Below are 22,094 nucleotides of genomic sequence, written 5' to 3'. Positions count from 1 at the left end.
CCCCAATCTGCAGGGGCAGGCACTTTTTTTCCAGGGGTTTCAGTAGGCAGGCACTTTTTTCCAGGGGTTTCAGTACAGCGTAACCGCTACTGCGTCATCGGGTGGGCGTGGCCTATCTGTGAATTTGCATAGGTCACGGATCATGCGCAGATTGTGAAAACAGCCGTTTGATTCAGATACCTGTACGTATTGCAGGGGTTTCGTGTCAAATGCCTTTTATATGCAGTACTAAATAGCTGTCCTGATCGCAGGTGTTTCATGTGAAGTCAGTGAATGTTATATTAAACAAATTAACTTAAGATACCTCTCAGATTACATTAATACTGTTATAACTTAAGATACCTGTCCCGATCCCACGGCTTTTGTGCCAAAAACTTTATATATCATATACATTAACATCAGATACCTGTCCTGATCCCAGGTGTTTCATGTATGATCACTTTTATATACATTAACATCAGATACCTGTCCTGATCCCAGGGGTTTCATGTATGATCACTTTTATATTATATACAGTAACATCAGATACCTGTCCTGATCCCAGGGGTTTCATGTATGATCACTTTTATATTATATACATTAACATCACATACCTGTCCTGATCCCAGGGGTTTTATGTATGATCACTTTTATATATATTAACATCAGATACCTGTCCTGATCTCAGGGGTTTCATGTATGATCACTTTTATATTATATACATTAACATCACATACCTGTCCTGATCCCAGGTGTTTCATGTATGATCACTTTTATATATATTAACATCAGATACCTGTCCTGATCCCAAGGGTTTCATGTATGATCACTTTTATATTATATACATTAACATCACATACCTGTCCTGATCCCAGGGGTTTTATGTATGATCACTTTTATATATATTAACATCAGATACCTGTCCTGATCCCAGGGGTTTTATGTATGATCACTTTTATATATATTAACATCAGATACCTGTCCTGATCTCAGGGGTTTCATGTATGATCACTTTTATATTATATACATTAACATCACATACCTGTCCTGATCCCAGGGGTTTCATGTATGATCACTTTTATATACATTAACATCAGATACCTGTCCTGATCCCAGGTGTTTCATGTATGATCACTTTTATATATATTAACATCAGATACCTTTCCTGATCCCAGGTGTTTCATGTATGATCACTTTTATATTATATACATTAACATCAGATACCTGTCCTGATCCCAGGTGTTTCATGTATGATCACTTTAATATATATTAACATCAGATACCTGTCCTGATCTCAGGGGTTTCATGTATGATCACTTTTATATACATTAACATCAGATACCTGTCCTGATCTCAGGTGTTTCATGTATGATCACTTTTATATTATATACATTAACATCAGATACCTGTCCTGATCCCAGGGGTTTCATGTATGATCACTTTTATATTATATACAGTAACATCAGATACCTGTCCTGATCCCAGGGGTTTCATGTATGATCACTTTTATATTATATACAGTAACATCAGATACCTGTCCTGATCCCAGGGGTTTCATGTATGATCACTTTTATATATATTAACATCAGATACCTGTCCTGATCCCAGTGGTTTCATGTATGATCACTTTTATATATATTAACATCAGATACCTGTCCTGATCCCAGGTGTTTCATGTATGATCACTTTTATATATATTAACATCAGATACCTGTCCTGATCTCAGGTGTTTCATGTATGATCACTTTTATATATATTAACATCAGATACCTGTCCTGATCCCAGGTGTTTCATGTATGATCACTTTTATATATATTAACATCAGATACCTGTCCTGATCCCAGGGGTTTTATGTATGATCACTTTTATATATATTAACATCAGATACCTGTCCTGATCCCAGGTGTTTCATGTATGATCACTTTTTTATATATTAACATCAGATACCTGTCCTGATCTCAGGGGTTTTATGTATGATCACTTTTATATTATATACAGTAACATCAGATACCTGTCCTGATCCCAGGGGTTTTATGTATGATCACTTTTATATTAGTTAACATCAGATACCTGTCCTGATCCCAGGTGTTTCATGTATGATCACTTTTATATATATTAACATCAGATACCTGTCCTGATCCCAGGGGTTTCATGTATGATCACTTTTATATTATATACTGTAACATCAGATACCTGTCCTGATCCCAGGGGTTTCATGTATGATCACTTTTATATTATATACTGTAACATCAGATACCTGTCCTGATCCCAGGGGTTTCATGTATGATCACTTTTATATTATATACTGTAACATCAGATACCTGTCCTGATCCCAGGTGTTTCATGTATGATCACTTTTATATATATTAACATCAGATACCTGTCCTGATCCCAGGTGTTTCATGTATGATCACTTTTATATTATATACAGTAACATCAAATACCTGTCCTGATCCCAGGGGTTTCATGTATGATCACTTTTTTATTATATACAGTAACATCAGATACCTGTCCTGATCCCAGGGGTTTCATGTATGATCACTTTTATATTATATACAGTAACATCAGATACCTGTCCTGATCCCAGGGGTTTTATGTATGATCACTTTTATATATATTAACATCAGATACCTGTCCTGATCCCAGGTGTTTCATGTATGATCACTTTTATATTATATACAGTAACATCAGATACCTGTCCTGATCCCAGGGGTTTCATGTATGATCACTTTTATATATATTAACATCAAATACCTGTCCTGATCCCAGGTGTTTCATGTATGATCACTTTTATATTATATACAGTAACATCAAATACCTGTCCTGATCTCAGGTGTTTCATGTATGATCACTTTTATATATATTAACATCAGATACCTGTCCTGATCTCAGGTGTTTCATGTATGATCACTTTTATATTATATACATTAACATCAGATACCTGTCCTGATCCCAGGGGTTTTATGTATGATCACTTTTATATTAGTTAACATCAGATACCTGTCCTGATCCCAGTTGTTTTGTGTATGATGACTTTAAATAAAAATAGAAAATAAATATGAGTTATGTTAATTAACTAAGATCGAGAAAGAAAAATTAACCATGATTTATTACAGAAAATGTGGTATTTATTTGTTTAAACATGACTGAATACCATATTTTAAACTACAAAAACACGGTTAATCTTACCACAACCATTATTATTTGGTTTAAAATGGAAGTACAAAAGCCCAGAGACAGTAAAACGGAGTAAAACGAGGTCAGCCGTTTTTGCTAATGAAATCTTTAAAATATAACATTATAAAACCAAAAAAAATAACCTGTATGATTGTTTTTTCCCTCGTTATCCACCGCGGTAGGTTCTTTATCCATTATCATCCTGTTTGAAATGACCGCGCTAAAAAAGAACCTGTACTGCGCATGATCGGTGACCTCTCAGTATTGTTTTTTTTAAGGGGGCGTTTCCCAAACACCGACTGAGCCACGCCCATTTTACGTCGTGGTAATGAAACCCCTGGAATTTAGTGCATGCCGTTTCGGCACAGCGTAACCGCTATTACGTCATCGGGTGGGCGTGGTCTATCTGTGAATTTGCATAGGTCACGGATCATGCGCAGATTGGGAAAACAGCCGTTAGATTCAAATACCTGTACGTATTCGCAGGGGTTTCGTGTCCAATGCCTTTTATATGCAGTACATTAAAATAGCTGTCCTGATCAGGTGTTTCATGTGAAGTCAGTGTATGTTATATTAAACAAATTAACTTAAGTTACCTCTCAGATTACATTAATACTGTTATAACCTAAGATACCTGTCCCGATCCAAGGGCTTTTGTGTCAAATACTTTATATATCATAAACAGTAACATCAGATACCTGTCCTGATCTCAGGTGTTTCATGTATGATCACTTTTATATACAGTAACATCAGATACCTGTCCTGATCCCAGGGGTTTCATGAATGATCACCTTTATATTATATACATTAACATCAGATACCTGTCCTGATCTCAGGTGTTTCATGTATGATCACTTTTATATACAGTAACATCAGATACCTGTCCTGATCTCAGGGGTTTCATGAATGATCACCTTTATATTATATACATTAACATCAGATACCTGTCCTGATCTCAGGTGTTTCATGTATGATCACTTTTATATACAGTAACATCAGATACCTGTCCTGATCTCAGGGGTTTCATGAATGATCACCTTTATATTATATACATTAACATCAGATACCTGTCCTGATCCCAGGGGTTTCATGTATGATCACACAGCAAATTTCTGGAGTTGAAAAATTAGGAGTTAGGCAAAAAAGTGTGAAAGAGTTAATTTTTTTGAGTTTATTTTTAAACTTTAACACAATTTTGTGTTATGGGATACCCCTTGCTGTGTTGTATTCTGGAGTTCATTCTCTGGTGTTCAGAAACGTGCTTTAACTCCTTACTGGAGTTAAATTTTTTGATAAAGTCCGCCATTACACAACTCTGCCGAGCAGCACATGAGAACTGGAGTTATGTTCTTCGTTGTGAGGTAGGTAAAAGTGCATTGTTATACAATTCTAAAAGCTTTTTCTAAATGTTGGATGTTTTGTAGCAGAAGTGTGTTTTGCTGTAGCTGTTTCATTTTGTACTGTGAGGCTAGTGACTGCATGTGGCTAACTTAGCATAGCATGTTAGCTTTTCCAATGTGGCTGTTTTGTGCAGTTTTTAAAAAAATGTTGTGGATGTGAACAAGCTAACACTAGCTAATAATCTTTTCTTCCCCTGTGTTTCTAAAAATGTGTGTTCTGCTGTCAAAAAGAAGTGGTAGGCCTACTTGATCAGATGGAGAAACCTGCTGTTCACATTTCAAATAGGCTAACTTACACAACGAGGTAATGTCATTATCTTTTATCCAGCAATAGAGCTTTATGTCTGTAAGATTTAATATGTGTAATATTGCTCATGAAATGTTTTGGATTGTATCATGATTTAGTCGTGACCGTGAGAGTATGCTGTTTTCAGCTATATTTACATTACATTTTCAATCACACTAACATAAGTTGTTAAATAACATTTATCTTTTTTATTTCAGGCCACGATGCTGATAAAAGTGCAATTTGGAAGCAAGAAAAAATATATTAAACTGGAAGAAGATTGTTTCTTGGATTTTTTCAGTGCGGGTGAGTTTTAGTGTAACAAAGAGTATTTAAAAAAAAAATAATAATAATAATAATAATAACAGTCATTTTAAAATTTATTTGATAAATTATACATTGTTGTTATGTTGTAGTCCAGCACAAGTTTGTGATACCAGAGGATACAGCATCGAAAGTCACAGATGACCATGGCATAGAGGTGGATGAGGATGTATTTCAAGAACTTGCAACAACCAAAGAAACATGTCATCCACACTAATGATGGTAGGTTATTTAAGAACATTTTTATAGATTTTGAAAGTTGGTCTCATGACTCAGAGTGAAAGTGTGCATTTCAGAACCATTTGCAGACACGTGTTGTTGTTTTTTCATCAGATTTGACTGTCCTGCAGCAAGGGGCTGTTGAAGTGCCCTCCTCCCCAAGTCTGACAGATACATTGTCTGTGTCAAGCAGTTTGAGCAGCAGTGATTCTGGATCTCAAATTATTCAACCTTTAATGGGCAGTGTCCAAAAAATGTAAGTTTTTTTTAAACTTCCATATACATAGATATTATACCGTAAACATTACAAAATAACGTTACAAAATGAATGCATTTTAAAGTAAAAAATAGTATAAACACAGTTATTAGATTAAGTTTTTTTTGTTAAAAAAATATTAATTTTGGTTATCTTTCTAAATACTTTTTTTTTTCTTCGTTTCAGAAAATCGAGCAAATTCTAACTTCAAAGCCAGCAGAGTTGACTGTGATTAAGGAGTATGACTAGATATTTTTTTGCTGCTTCTGATTCCTGTGAAGTTAATTTTATATAATGTAATGTGTTGATTGTCTCATGCAATTTTACTAAGCCATTGGTTTTAGTTGGCACTAGCTGCTAACATATATTAATTGTAAATGTTTTGCTGTTAGATTTAATGCTTTGATGACAATTAATTTCAAAGTGTGTACATCGATGGAAATTCTAAATCTAATGTGTGGATTTGCATGAATAAAAGCAGTAAGTAAAGAGTATTGCATCAGTTCAGTCATTTTCATATATATATATATATATATATATATATATATATATATATATATATATATATATATATATATATATATTGTTTGAAGTACACTTTAACTCTAAAAAGTGTTACATTTTAACATTGGTAAGGAGTTTATATTATACCCAAATGTAAAAGTACTCTCTGTAGGATTACAATTTTAACTCCAGAAAGTGTTATAATCTAACTCAAAAAAATGTGTTAAAATTCAACTCCAAAAGCAGAGTGATTTTAACTCTGAATGGGAGTACATTTGATGGTCATGCATGTACACTCAGATTGAGTTGATTTTGACTCCCAGGGAGTTTATTCCAAAGACCAGAATTTGCTGTGCACTTTTATATACAGTAACATCAGATACCTGTCCTGATCTCAGGGGTTTCATGAATGATCACCTTTATATTATATACATTAACATCAGATACCTGTCCTGATCTCAGGTGTTTCATGTATGATCACTTTTATATACAGTAACATCAGATACCTGTCCTGATCTCAGGTGTTTCATGTACACTGTTAACCCTTACTGTAGATTATGCAGTAAATAACTGTAAAATAGCCAGTGTTTTGCTGTATTAAAAGGAAACAGTATTTTACTGTAAAAGGAGCAGGATTTGTATAAAATTTTGTAGTGCAAAGAATAAATTACAGTAATTTACTTTATGTACCCATTACAGATAGTTACTGTGATAATAAATGGTAAATTACTGCTCAACCATTATTACCCCATGTACTGCTTTATGTTGCTATATATATATATATATATATATATATATATATATATATATATATATATATATATATATATATATATATATATATATATATATATATATATATATACTGTTCAGTTTTGGTATGTGTATGGTCAGTATTGAGGAGAAAGTGAGACAATGCATTGATGATAAGCTAAATTTCTCTGCAGCCATCTCTGTGTTTTCTTTGGTTCCTTTTATGTTTTTAACATTGAGTATCAGGAGTCAACCAATGTCAATGTCACAGAGGTAATTAAAAGGTAAAGATATCGACGAGATGCATTTAAAGGCAAAAATATTCACACAGAGCAACCAAATTATCACAATCATTTTTATAACTTTGTTTACTTTTCTATAATTAATTTAATTTGCCTAGTTTAGTCAATAGTTAAGCTTTTAAATTGCACTTTAAGCTGAATATTAGTATTTTGCTAATTAACTAGTAAAAATGTGTTATTTAAAAAATATGTTAAACAGCACGTACATACATTTTCGCAGAGACTCAATGAATTTGTTTGGAAAACTTCAAATGAAGTTAGTAAAAATGGCATTAACAGTATAGTATAAAGACTTTCCTAAATAAATGTATTAATCAGGTTATTTGTTTTTTATTATTATTATTACTACAGGTTTGGAACAACATGAGGATCAGATTATTTATTTATTTTTTATGTTTTTGATTTGGATGACGTTTGTATATTGTTTGTATATTATTGTTTTTATTCAATGATATGTGCATGATTGTGATAAATGTAGGCAATTCCTTTGAAAATATGCTATGTACCAAGGATGTCAAACTCCTGGAGGGCCGCAGCCCAGCAGAATTTAGTTCCAGCCCTGCTTCAACACACTACCTTTAGATTTAGTTTGATCAGGTGTGTTTAATTAGTATAACTGCACTGCTACTCTGTAGATTGTGCAGTAAATAACTGCAAAATAGCCAGTGTTTTGCTGTAATAAAAGAAAACATTTATTATTTATTAACACATTATTTTACTGTGAAAGGAGTAGACTTTGTATGAAATTGTGTAGTGCAAAGAATTAATTCCAATAAATTCTCTGATGGTTTATGTTGCTATTTATAGAGACGTGCATTTTAAAGGCAGAAAATAATGATTTAGGCATCCCCATACACTCCCACAGGCTGTCTGTCTTATTCTAAACACAAAGGTGTTAGAAATAGTTTTCAGAAAATGCTGGCCCTTTAAGGGAGCCAGGTGTTTGATTTGTTCACTGCTGAGTGCGCTCTATTCTCTGTCCATCAATTCAGATGTAGAGTCTGATATGTTTTAGGCTTTAAATAAGAATCTAAAATGAGTAAGTAAAATGTGTTCAAATGTTTTTGAGGGTTTCTAAAATAAGGCTGTGTTTTAAGTTATATTGTTGTTATCTTGAACTGTGTACTTGTAAGCTACATTGTTAGCTAGTTAGCCTCTCCTCGTATAACTTCTTACATTACTTTTGTTTAAGTTTATGTATTTATTGGATATTGCATACTGCCATAATGTACAGATGCTAACAGTTGTATGTATCTTTCTGGCAACTAAGCCAAAATTAAATTCCTTCATCTCAGTAAGGTAACTTGTGCACATCGTCACAGGGAATCACAAAAACATGATACACATGAGCTGCGTCCCAAATCGCATACTTATGCACTATTCTACGCCATTTTGTAGTATAAACAGTGTAAGTAGTGTGTTCACACTGAAAACTCTAAAAATCATAAGTGCACTTTAATTACCCGGATGATGCACTCATTCAGCCGCTAAAATGAAGTGTGTAATGATGGACACTTCACGCACTCAACGACCGCAGGTTTGCATACGTAGCGGAAGGGGCGGAGCTATCGGACGCACATGTTGGATAACTTTATTTATTTTGGATGGTGAAAGCAAATTTCTCCAACGAGAGTGATTATAGCGCCTCCCGATGGTGAATGCGGCAATACTCATGGCAGGTATTACTTGATAATTCTGTTGTTTATTTCACTGATTTGGCAACCGTCAAACGTCATTAGGGAAACGGTTTGAATTTCCGCTTAGTAAAAAAACATTAGTGTGCCATTTGGGACACCACTTCATACATATACTATCCTGTTGAGTGTGTAAGTGCATAAGTACATAGTGCATGAGTGCATAGTGTGTCATTTGGGACGCAGCTATAGCCATCCACACACAAAAGCTCCACTGTCCGGTCCCAGGTTGTGAGTTTGTTGCTAAGTATTTTTCAGAGCAGTGTTTCCACCTATGAATTTATATTAGAAACATTAATAAAGTTTGTTGTCATGAGATAATTATAACAATAAAAGATTGGATCCTTTGGTTTTTCGGTGTCGCCAACTTTATTTTTTATAATTACTTTAAACTTTTTATTGAGATTTAACACAGTTTTTAATTATTTAAAACTTTAAAATAATTATGTTGTGTTTTTTGCTGTTCATTTGCTGATCTACCTTCCTGCAGCTTTTAGTTGCTATTCATTTCAAACACACCTAAACCAATTAATTAGGACCTGAACACCAAGTGATAATTACAGGCAGGTGTGTTTGATATGGGTAGCAACTGAAATCTGCAGGAAGGTAGATATCCAGGAACAGGATTGAGCACCACTGCTGTATACCATGGGGGTCAAACTCCAAGTTCCTGGAGAACTGCAGCGCAGCAGAGTTTAGTACCTACCCTGCTTCAACATTACCTGTAGATTTCTAACAAGCCTTAATTAGTTTGATCAGGTGTGTTTAATTAGAGTTACAGCTTAAAGTCCCGGTCACACTGCACTTTTCTCCCTATAGACTTCCATTCATACACATGTGAGTACTGCAGACCTGGAATGATAGCTCATGCGACAAATTTCATAATTCGCAGCATTGGAAAGTTCAAGCTTGGAGAACGCTGACGTGCGAAATCACATCATGTGATTGCTTGATACCAATCAAAGATCAGAACATGACCTCTCTGGCTTGCTTTTTCAATCTCTAATTATTTTGTTTAATTCCACTACTCGCTTTGTTTAATTCCACTTCGCAGTGCAGTATGACAGAATTTTGCTTGCTCAAATGTTAGTGTGACTGCAGCCTTACTGTGCAGACCTGTAATATGCAAGACAATATTTATATCTGTTGATTTCTTAATTTTGTTATACTTTTTCTGTTATTTATTTGTTTCGTGCCAAAACAATAAAATAAATTTGTCTGAAAAATTTTATGCCTTCTATTTTTAAATAACAGCTAAGAATACTGATTAATTTTAGTAACACTACAATAACTATATATGACATACTATTAATGTGTATGCAGTATAATGCTGTGATTTGTAACACTACAGTACAGTAATTAACTGTACATAGTTTCCAGTTAGTTACCACTGCTGCTCTATTACAGTAATTAACTGGCAACACTGTTGCCAGCTACTCCCTGTATCGGTTCAGTTACAGTAAATAACTGGCAACACTGTTGCCAGCCACTCACTGTAATGGTTCAGTTACAGTAATTAACTGGCAACACTGTTGCCAGTTACTTACTGTAACCAAACTTTTACAGTGAGTGGCTGGCAACAGTGTTGCTAGTGTTCTACTGTAAAAAACCCCGGTAAGGTCTAACAGTGTATGATCACTTTTATATACATTAACATCAGATACCTGTCCTGATCCCAGGGGTTTCATGTATGATCACTTTTATATACAGTAACATCAGATACCTGTCCTGATCTCAGGGGTTTCATGAATGATCACCTTTATATTATATACATTAACATCAGATACCTGTCCTGATCTCAGGGGTTTCATGAATGATCACCTTTATATTATATACAGTAACATCAGATACCTGTCCTGATCTCAGGGGTTTCATGTATGATCACTTTTATATTATATACATTAACATCAGATACCTGTCCTGATCCCAGGGGTTTCATGTATGATCACTTTTATATACAGTAACATCAGATACCTGTCCTGATCTCAGGGGTTTCATGAATGATCACCTTTATATTATATACAGTAACATCAGATACCTGTCCTGATCTCAGGGGTTTCATGTATGATCACTTTTATATTAGTTAACATCAGATACCTGTCCTGATCTCAGGGGTTTCATGTATGATCACTTTTATATTATATAGTAACATCAAATACCTGTCCTAATCTCAGTTGTTTTGTGTATGATGACTTTAAATAATAATAGAATTATGTTAATTAACTAAGATTGAGAAAGAAAAATTATCCACGGTTTATTACAGAAAAAATGTTTTATTTATTTGTTTAAACATGACTGAATACCATATTTTAAACTACAAAAACACGGTTAATCTTACCACGACCATTATTATTTGGTTTACCATGGAAGTACAAAAGCCCAGAGACAGTAAAACAGAGTAAAACGAGGTCAGCTGTTTTTGCTAACGAAATCTTTAAAATATAACATTATAAAAACAAAAAAAATAACCTGTATGATTGTTTTTTTCATTCGTTATCCACTGCGGTAGGTTCTTTATCCATAATCATCCTGTTTGAAATGACCGCGCTAAAAAAACATGTACTGCGCATGATCGGTGACCTCTCAGTATTGTTTTTTTTCTTTAAGGGGGCATTTCCCAAACACCGACCAAGCCACGCCCATTTTACGGCGTAGTAATGAAACCCCTGGAATTTAGTGCATGCCATCTGCAGGCTTCTCAGCAGGACATACATGTTACAGTTAAGTATTTCAGCTACAACATACTGTTAAATCACAGTAACCATATTGCCATTAATTGTAACCACAGTAAAATATAGTTAATTCTACAAGAGAATACGGTGAAATCACAGAAATGGTCTTACTATCTACCATGAAGTCACATATGGCTGTAATTTCACTGTAATTTAGTGTAAAACTAATCACTGTGGCTTACTGTGAAAGTAATACAATTATTAGTCAGTAATTTACTGTTAACTTAGGATCAAATATTTTAAAGTTTATCAAAAAACTCATGTGAACATTTTTTTGTCATTCTGTTTTTATGAGCGCTGAATTTGAGAGAGAAGCCACTGTGCACCGTGGATCTTTACAGCTGCTGAGGAGCTCTTGGACTAAGACAGTGAACTCAGACTAAAGGTAGAGTTTCTGACATTTATCATGTTTACAGTATCTGACTATATGTCATAACATAAAAACAGATTGTTAACATATTTTCTCTTTTGTTCATTTTTTAATGTTGCTCAATGGTGTTGGACAATAAAGAACCGATATGAACTGAACGGTTTGTGATGGCAGTAATGTTGAGCTGAACAGGGGCCTTCTACAAGTGACTGCCTAATGACGATGGCATCATCATTATCATCGAAGGCCCAGCACCCTGGACCAAAAGAGAATCCTTTTCCCATCCTTACTGCATGGCCGGGAGGACGATAACAACCATGGCACTACTGTGCCACATCCAGCTGCACAAAGGTCAGTGGGAATAGTTTTGGAGGAAGATCATGCTTCAAGATCTGCTTTGTTAATATATATCGCAAAGATAATCCTGATGTAAATTTGAAAGCCTATGCTATTCTAGACGGCCAGAGTAACAAGTCTTTAGCCAGGTCTGATTTCTTTGACAAATTCAATATCACAGAAAAAGCATCTCCTTACACAATGAAAACATGTGCAGGTACATCAAAAAACTTTGGCCACAGAGAAGAAGATTCATTGTAGAACCAATTGATAAAAGTGTTCATTTTAAACTTCCCACATTAATTGAGTGTAACAAACTACCTTACAACAGAGCTGAGATTCCTCCTCCTGATGCTGCTTGGAACCATGCTCATCTGAAATTCATAGCTTGTAACATACCTCCCACTTGATAGTGAGGCAGAGATTCTTCTTCTTTTTGGGAAAAATATCATTAAGGTTCACAAAGTATTGGAACAGCGCAATGGTCCTCCACATACTCCTTTTGCGCAGAAGTTAGCTTTGGAATGGGTAATAGTAGGAGATGTTTGTTTGAATGGTGCCCACAAACCAGTTGAAGTAAATGCTTTCAAAACAAATATTTTCATGGACAGACACCACAGCCAAATGAGACTCTGTTCCAATAATATCCAAACCAAAGAAAAGTTTAGCCATTACAATGAGCACGGAACTTCAATTTCCCCACCTTTGGAACAAATACTTGCAACAACACACACAAAAAGCAAAATAGCTGTTATATTTGTATCCACAAAGGATGACAACAAACTTGCTCCATCTTTGGAAGATATTGCATTTCTGAAGAAGATGCAAAATGAGGTCTACCAAGATAAAACAAACAGCTGGGTTGCTTCCCTTTCGTAGCCTTCACCAGAGGCTTCCAAATAACATAGCTCAACGAAGTAGAGGAGGTGAAGCTAAAAGCAAGCGTTGGACAGTACAATTTACGTGTATTAGCCCAATAGCTATACATACTGAAGCTAAAGGGATAAGATCAGACTGTGGCAAAAACTTGGTTGAGGCATGCAAAGAAGTGAAAATAAGTACAGGCACAAACGTCAAGGAAATACAGGATTTATTAAGTCATTTATTAAGTAATTTCACTTAGTTCATTATGATGCAATATACCTTCGTTGTGTGATTTGATTGGACAGGACTGATTTTTCTAATCCCCATAGACAAGAAAAAATAAAGTAGTGACTGCAGGTAGAAGGAAAGTAGTGGAGTAAAAGTACAAATACTGCACTAAAATGTATTCAAGGAAAAGTAAAAGTACACATTTTTAAAACTACTTAATAAATTACAATTTATGTGAAAAACTACTCAATTACAGTAATTTGAGTTTTTGTAATTAGTTGCTTTACACCACTGATGTCGACATATATGTCTCTGACATATAGGTGACATATATGTTTCTGGCATATAGGTGACATATATGTCTCTGACATATAGGTGACATATATGTTTATGACATATAGGTGACATATATGTCTCTGACATATAGGTGACATATATGTCTCTGACATATAGGTGACATATATGTTTCTGGCATATAGGTGACATATATGTCTCTGACATGTAGGTGACATATATGTCTCTGACATATAGGTGACATATATGTCTCTGACATATAGGTGACATATATGTTTCTGGCATATAGGTGACATATATGTCTCTGACATATAGGTGACATATGTCTCTGACATATAGGTGACATATATGTTTTTGACATATAGGTGACATATATGTCTCTGACATATAGGTGACATATATGTTTTTGACATATAGGTGACATATATGTCTCTGACATATAGGTGACATATATGTTTTTGACATATAGGTGACATATATGTCTCTGACATATAGGTGACATATATGTCTCTGACATATAGGTGACATATATGTTTATGACATATAGGTGACACATATAACTCTGACATATAGGTGACATATATGTTTTGGCATTTATGTTTCTGACATATATGTTTAATATACTATGTTCTTTACACCATAGAAGACATATATGTCTCTGACATATAGGTGACATATATGTCTCTGGCATATAGGTGACATATATAAGTCTCTGACATATAGGTGACATATATGTTTCTGGCATATAGGTGACATATATGTCTTTGACATATAGGTGACATATATGTTTCTGACATATAGGTGACATATATGTCTCTGACATATAGGTGACATATATGTCTCTGACATATAGGTGACATATATGTTTTTGACATATAGGTGACATATATGTCTCTGACATATAGGTGACATATATGTTTCTGACATATAGGTGACATATATGTCTCTGACATATAGGTGACATATATGTTTCTGACATATAGGTGACATATATGTCTCTGACATAAAGGTGACATATATGTCTCTGACATATAGGTGACATATATGTCTCTGACATATAGGTGACATATATGTTTCTGACATATAGGTGACATATATGTCTCTGACATATAGGTGACATATATGTCTCTGACATATAGGTGACATATATGTTTCTGACATATAGGTGACATATATGTCTCTGACATATAGGTGACATATATGTTTCTGGCATATATGTGACATATATGTCTCTGACATATAGGTGACATATATGTTTATGACATATAGGTGACATATATGTCTCTGACATATAGGTGACATATATGTCTCTGACATATAGGTGACATATATGTTTCTGGCATATAGGTGACATATATGTCTCTGACATGTAGGTGACATATATGTCTCTGACATATAGGTGACATATATGTCTCTGACATATAGGTGACATATATGTTTCTGACATATAGGTGACATATATGTCTCTGACATATAGGTGACATATATGTCTCTGACATATAGGTGACATATATGTTTCTGACATATAGGTGACATATATGTCTCTGACATATAGGTGACTTATATGTATCTGGCATATAGGTGACATATATGTCTCTGACATATAGGTGACATATATGTTTCTGGCATATAGGTGACATATATGTCTCTGACATATAGGTGACATATATGTTTCTGGCATATAGGTGACATATATGTCTCTGACATATAGGTGACATATATGTTTCTGGCATATAGGTGACATATATGTTTCTGGCATATAGGTGACATATATGTCTCTGACATATAGGTGACATATATGTCTCTGACATATAGGTGACATATATGTCTCTGACATATAGGTGACATATATGTTTCTGACATATAGGTGACATATATGTCTCTGACATATAGGTGACATATATGTCTCTGACATATAGGTGACATATATGTTTCTGACATATAGGTGACATATATGTCTCTGACGTATAGGTGACATATATGTCTCTGACATATAGGTGACATATATGTTTTGGCATTTATGTTTCTGACATATATGTTTAATATACTATGTTCTTTACACCATGTTCTTTACACCATAGAAGACATATATGTCTCTGACATATAGGTGACATATATGTCTCTGGCATATAGGTGACATATATGTCTCTGACATATAGGTGACATATATGTTTCTGGCATATAGGTGACATATATGTCTCTGACATATAGGTGACATATATGTCTCTGACATATAGGTGACATATATGTCTTTGACATATAGGTGACATATATGTTTCTGACATATAGGTGACATATATGTCTCTGACATATAGGTGACATATATGTTTCTGACATATAGGTGACATATATGTCTCTGACATATAGGTGACATATATGTTTCTGACATATAGGTGACATATATGTCTCTGACATATAGGTGACATATATGTTTCTGACATATAGGTGACATATATGTCTCTGACATATAGGTGACATATATGTTTCTGACATATAGGTGACATATATGTCTCTGACATATAGGTGACATATATGTCTCTGACATATAGGTGACATATATGTTTCTGACATATAGGTGACATATATGTCTCTGACATATAGGTGACATATATGTCTCTGACATATAGGTGACATATATGTTTTGGCATTTATGTTTCTGACATATATGTTTAATATACTATGTTCTTTACACCATGTTCTTTACACCATAGAATACATATACGTCTCTGACATATAGGTGACATATATGTATCTGGCATATAGGTGACATATATGTCTCTGACATATAGGTGACATATATGTTTCTGGCATATAGGTGACATATATGTCTCTGACATATAGGTGACATATATGTCTCTGACATATAGGTGACATATATGTTTTTGACATATAGGTGACATATACGTCTCTGACATATAGGTGACATATATGTTTCTGACATATAGGTGACATATATGTCTCTGACATATAGGTGACATATATGTCTCTGACATATAGGTGACATATATGTCTCTGACATATAGGTGACATATATGTCTCTGACATATAGGTGACATATATGTTTTGGCATTTATGTTTCTGACATATATGTTTAATATACTATGTTCTTTACACCATGTTCTTTACACCATAGAATACATATATGTCTCTGACATATAGGTGACATATATGTATCTGGCATATAGGTGACATATATGTCTCTGACATATAGGTGACATATATGTTTCTGGCATATAGGTGACATATATGTCTCTGACATATAGGTGACATATATGTTTCTGGCATATAGGTGACATATATGTTTCTGGCATATAGGTGACATATATGTCTCTGACATATAGGTGACATATATGTCTCTGACATATAGGTGACATATATGTCTCTGACATATAGGTGACATATATGTTTCTGACATATAGGTGACATATATGTCTCTGACATATAGGTGACATATATGTCTCTGACATATAGGTGACATATATGTTTCTGACATATAGGTGACATATATGTCTCTGACATATAGGTGACATATATGTCTCTGACATATAGGTGACATATATGTTTCTGACATATAGGTGACATATATGTCTCTGACATATAGGTGACATATATGTCTCTGACATATAGGTGACATATATGTTTTGGCATTTATGTTTCTGACATATATGTTTAATATACTATGTTCTTTACACCATGTTCTTTACACCATAGAAGACATATATGTCTCTGACATATAGGTGACATATATGTCTCTGACATATAGGTGACATATATGTCTCTGACATATAGGTGACATATATGTTTCTGACATATAGGTGACATATATGTCTCTGACATATAGGTGACATATATGTTTCTGGCATATAGGTGACATATATGTTTCTGACATATAGGTGACATATATGTCTCTGACATATAGGTGACATATATGTCTCTGACATATAGGTGACATATATGTTTTGGCATTTATGTTTCTGACATATATGTTTAATATACTATGTTCTTTACACCATGTTCTTTACACCATAGAAGACATATATGTCTCTGACATATAGGTGACATATATGTCTCTGGCATATAGGTGACATATATGTTTCTGGCATATAGGTGACATATATGTCTCTGACATATAGGTGACATATATGTCTCTGACATATAGGTGACATATATGTCTTTGACATATAGGTGACATATATGTTTCTGACATATAGGTGACATATATGTCTCTGACATATAGGTGACATATATGTCTCTGACATATAGGTGACATATATGTCTCTGACATATAGATGACATATATGTCTCTGACATATAGGTGACATATATGTTTTTGACATATAGGTGACATATATGTCTCTGACATATAGGTGACTTATATGTTTCTGACATATAGGTGACATATATGTCTCTGACATATAGGTGACATGTATGTCTCTGACATATAGGTGACATATATGTCTCTGACATATAGGTGACATATATGTCTCTGACATATAGGTGACATATATGTTTTTGACATATAGGTGACATATATGTCTCTGACATATAGGTGACATATATGTCTCTGACATATAGGTGACATATATGTTTTGGCATTTATGTTTCTGACATATATGTTTATTATACTATGTTCTTTACACCATGTTCTTTACACCATAGAATACATATTTGTCTCTGACATATAGGTGACATTTATGTATCTGGCATATAGGTGACATATATGTCTCTGACATATAGGTGACATATATGTTTCTGACATATAGGTGACATATATGTCTCTGACATATAGGTGACATATATGTCTCTGACATATAGGTGACATATATGTCTCTGACATATAGATGACATATATGTCTCTGACATATAGGTGACATATATGTCTCTGACATATAGGTGACATATATGTTTTTGACATATAGGTGACATATATGTCTCTGACATATAGGTGACTTATATGTTTCTGACATATAGGTGACATATATGTCTCTGACATATAGGTGACATATATGTCTCTGACATATAGGTGACATATATGTCTCTGACATATAGGTGACATATATGTCTCTGACATATAGGTGACATATATGTTTTTGACATATAGGTGACATATATGTCTCTGACATATAGGTGACATATATGTCTCTGACATATAGGTGACATATATGTTTTGGCATTTATGTTTCTGACATATATGTTTAATATACTATGTTCTTTACACCATGTTCTTTACACCATAGAATACATATTTGTCTCTGACATATAGGTGACATATATGTATCTGGCATATAGGTGACATATATGTCTCTGACATATAGGTGACATATATGTTTCTGGCATATAGGTGACATATATGTCTCTGACATATATGTCTCTGACATATAGGTGACATATATGTTTCTGGCATATTATTCTAAAATAATATGTGTTAATAAATAATAAATGTTTCCTTTTATTACAGCAAAACACTGGCTATTTTACAGTTCTTTACTGCAAAATCTACAGAGTAACAGTGCAGTTATACTAATTAAACACACCTGATCAAACTAAATCTAAAGGTAGTGTGTTGAAGCAGGGCTGGAACTAAATTCTGCTGGGCTGCGGCCCTTCAGGAGTTCGACATCCCGTGTACCTAGCATATTTTCAAAGGAATTGACTACATTTATCACAATCATGCACATATCATTGAATAAAAACAATAAAAATATAAAAACTTGTCTAAAGCAAAAAATTAAAAATAAATAAATAATCTGATCCTTATGTTGTTCCAAACCTGTAGTAATAATAATAATAAAAAAACAAATAACCTGATTAATACATTTATTTAGGAAAGTCTTTATACTATACTGTAATGCCATTTTTACCTATTTCATTTGAAGTTTTCCAAACAAATTCATTGAGTCTCTGCAAAAATGTATGTACGTGCTGTTTAAGATTTTTTTAAATAACACATTTTTACTAGTTATTTAGCAAAATTGTAATATTCAGCTTAAAGTGCAATTTAAAAGCTTAACTATAGGCTAAACTAGGCAAATTAGATTAATTATAGAAAAGTAAACAAAGTTATAAAAATAATTGTGATAATTTGGTTGCTCTGTGTGAATATTTTTGCCTTTAAATGCATCTCGTCGATATCTTTACCTTTTAATTAGCTCTGTGACATTGACATTGTTTGACTCTTGATACTAAATGTTAAAAACATAAAAGGAACCAAAGAAAACACAGAGATGGCTGCAGAGAAATTTAGCTTATCATCAATGCATTGTCTCACTATCTCCTCAATTTTGACCATACACATACCAAAACTGAACAGAATATATATATATATATATATATATATATATATATATATATAGAGAGAGAGAGAGAGAGAGAGAGCAACATAAAGCATCAGAGTACATGGGGTAATAATGGTTGAGCAGTAATTTACCATTTATTATCACAGTAACTATCTGTAATGGGTACATAAAGTAAATTACTGTAATTTATTCTTTGCACTACAAAATTTCAAACAAATCCTGCTCCTTTTACAGTAAAATACTGTTTCCTTTTATTACAGCAAAACACTGGCTATTTTACAGTTATTTACTAAATAATCTACAGTAAGGGTTAACAGTGTGTATATAAAGGAGGAAGATGAGCAACAGAGACAGAACCCTCTTGTCCTGCTGCTTGGGGATGAACTAAATTGCTCTCAGGCGTTCGTTGTTGTGGGAGAAGTGGCACTAAACTCATAGATTTAAATTAGGCATTGCCAATGTACTAAAAGCTACTACTATAATAATAATAATAATAATAATAATAATAATAATAATAATAATAATTTTTATTATTGTTATTATTATTATTATTATTATTAGCATTATTTACTATTATATAGTGGTTGAGCCAACTTTTGGCAAAAAAAGCCAACAAATTGGTTATTTTTGTAACCCAAATTGTTGGGTTAACCTTAACAACCCAATGGGACATACGTGTTTTATATCCAAGGGACAAATATGTTTCAGACATATGGGACATATATGTGTTATACATGAGTATATATGTTTCTGGCATACAGTTGAATTTAGAATTATTCAAAATTATATAATTTTTTTTTTATATTTCCCAAATGATGTTTAACAGAGCAAGGACATTTTCACAGTATGTCTGATATTTTTTTCTTCTGGAGAAACTCTTATTTGTTTTACTTTGTCTAGCTATTTTTGAATTTATTAATTTTTTAAACTAAATAAAATTTTAAACACCATTTTAAGGACAATATCATTAGCCCCTTTAAGCAATTTTTTTTTCAATTTTCTACACTAACAAACCATCGTTATACAATAACTTTCCTAATTACCCTAACCTGCCAAGTTAACCTAATTAACCTAGTCATGCCTTTAGTTGTCACTTTAAGCATAGAAGTGTCTTGAAAAATATCTTGTCAAATATTATTTACTGTCATCATGACAAAGATAAAATAAATCAGTTATTAGAAATAAGTTATTAAAACTATTATGTTTAGAAATGTGTTGAAAAAAAAAACTGCTCTCCGTTAAACAGAAATTGGGAAGAAAAAAAATGAAAAGGGGGCTAATAATACAGGGGGGCTAATAATTCTGACCTCAACTGCATGTGGAGAAATATGTTTCTGATATATATGCGGAGATTTCGCTTTCTGACATATATGGAACATATACGTTTCTGACATATCTGGACATATCCTGAAATATAAGGGACATGGGATTCAGACATTTTTGGGACTAATGTTTCTGACACGGACATTTGTTTCTGGCATGTATTAGGACATATGTGTTTCAGACATATATGGGACATGTTTTTCTTGGCATACATGTGAGCTTATATGTTTCTGACACAATTTGGGACATTTAAATATGTGGAAATATATCTTTCTGATATGGGACATATTTGATTCTGCCATATATCTGGACATGTATGATTATGAAACATAAAGGACATGTTATGATTCAGACATTTTTGGGACTCGTTTGTAATTGTTTATTTAACTACTGAGTACTATTTATTTATTACATAGATGGTTGGGTAGAATGTGAGATAGCCTATGTTTAGGGTTACGTATTTATGCATAATTTATAGTAATTACAAGAGTATGGAACTTGTCTAATTACGTAATTAAAAGTGTTACAAAATATTTAACATGTTGAATATAAATGTTTATATTGTCAATGTCTATATTGTAAATACTTCATATAATTTATTTAACCTACTTTTGTACCGAAACAAAATGTTTAAGTTTAAAAGAACAAATACATGATGACCTGTTCATAACGGGAGCTATAATAACTAAACTATAAACTGCGCTTTGCCCCTTTAAGAGTGCGTCAGTTTGCCCCGCCCCGCCAGTTTATTGGGCGC

The 22,094-nt window shown here is 33.4% G+C and overlaps 4 long non-coding RNA genes across 4 annotated transcripts in view; 2 read left to right on the top strand and 2 right to left on the bottom strand.

Annotated features, from left to right (window-relative positions):
- The window catches only part of LOC147843164 (uncharacterized), a 176,315-nt gene extending 166,039 nt beyond the window's left edge, over positions 1-10,276 (top strand). Inside the window, exon 3 of the long non-coding RNA XR_015496135.1 lies at positions 9,462-10,276. This is a non-coding gene — a long non-coding RNA (uncharacterized LOC147843164). The remainder of the gene's footprint in view (positions 1-9,461) is intronic.
- LOC147843159 (uncharacterized) overlaps positions 1-22,094 on the bottom strand; it is a 541,229-nt gene that overhangs the window by 204,165 nt on the left and 314,970 nt on the right. The window lies entirely within an intron of this gene.
- Positions 46-3,373, bottom strand: LOC148679679 (uncharacterized). Its single transcript, XR_015944712.1, has 3 exons — positions 2,857-3,373; positions 2,050-2,797; positions 46-465 (listed from the first exon to the last, which is right to left on the bottom strand). It is a non-coding gene; the product is annotated as an uncharacterized LOC148679679 (long non-coding RNA).
- LOC147843165 (uncharacterized) lies at positions 4,425-6,135 on the top strand. The gene is made up of 6 exons (XR_015495029.1): positions 4,425-4,517; positions 4,788-4,860; positions 5,061-5,148; positions 5,259-5,388; positions 5,500-5,641; positions 5,828-6,135. It is a non-coding gene; the product is annotated as an uncharacterized LOC147843165 (long non-coding RNA).

This window comes from Danio rerio, chromosome 7 (assembly GCF_052040795.2).
Source record: "Danio rerio strain M-AB ecotype USA chromosome 7, GRCz13ab, whole genome shotgun sequence".
Classification (NCBI taxonomy): Eukaryota; Metazoa; Chordata; class Actinopteri; order Cypriniformes; family Danionidae; genus Danio; species Danio rerio.
The sequence above is the reverse complement of the archived record's forward strand: the minus strand, read 5'-3'. Positions and strand labels throughout refer to the sequence as shown.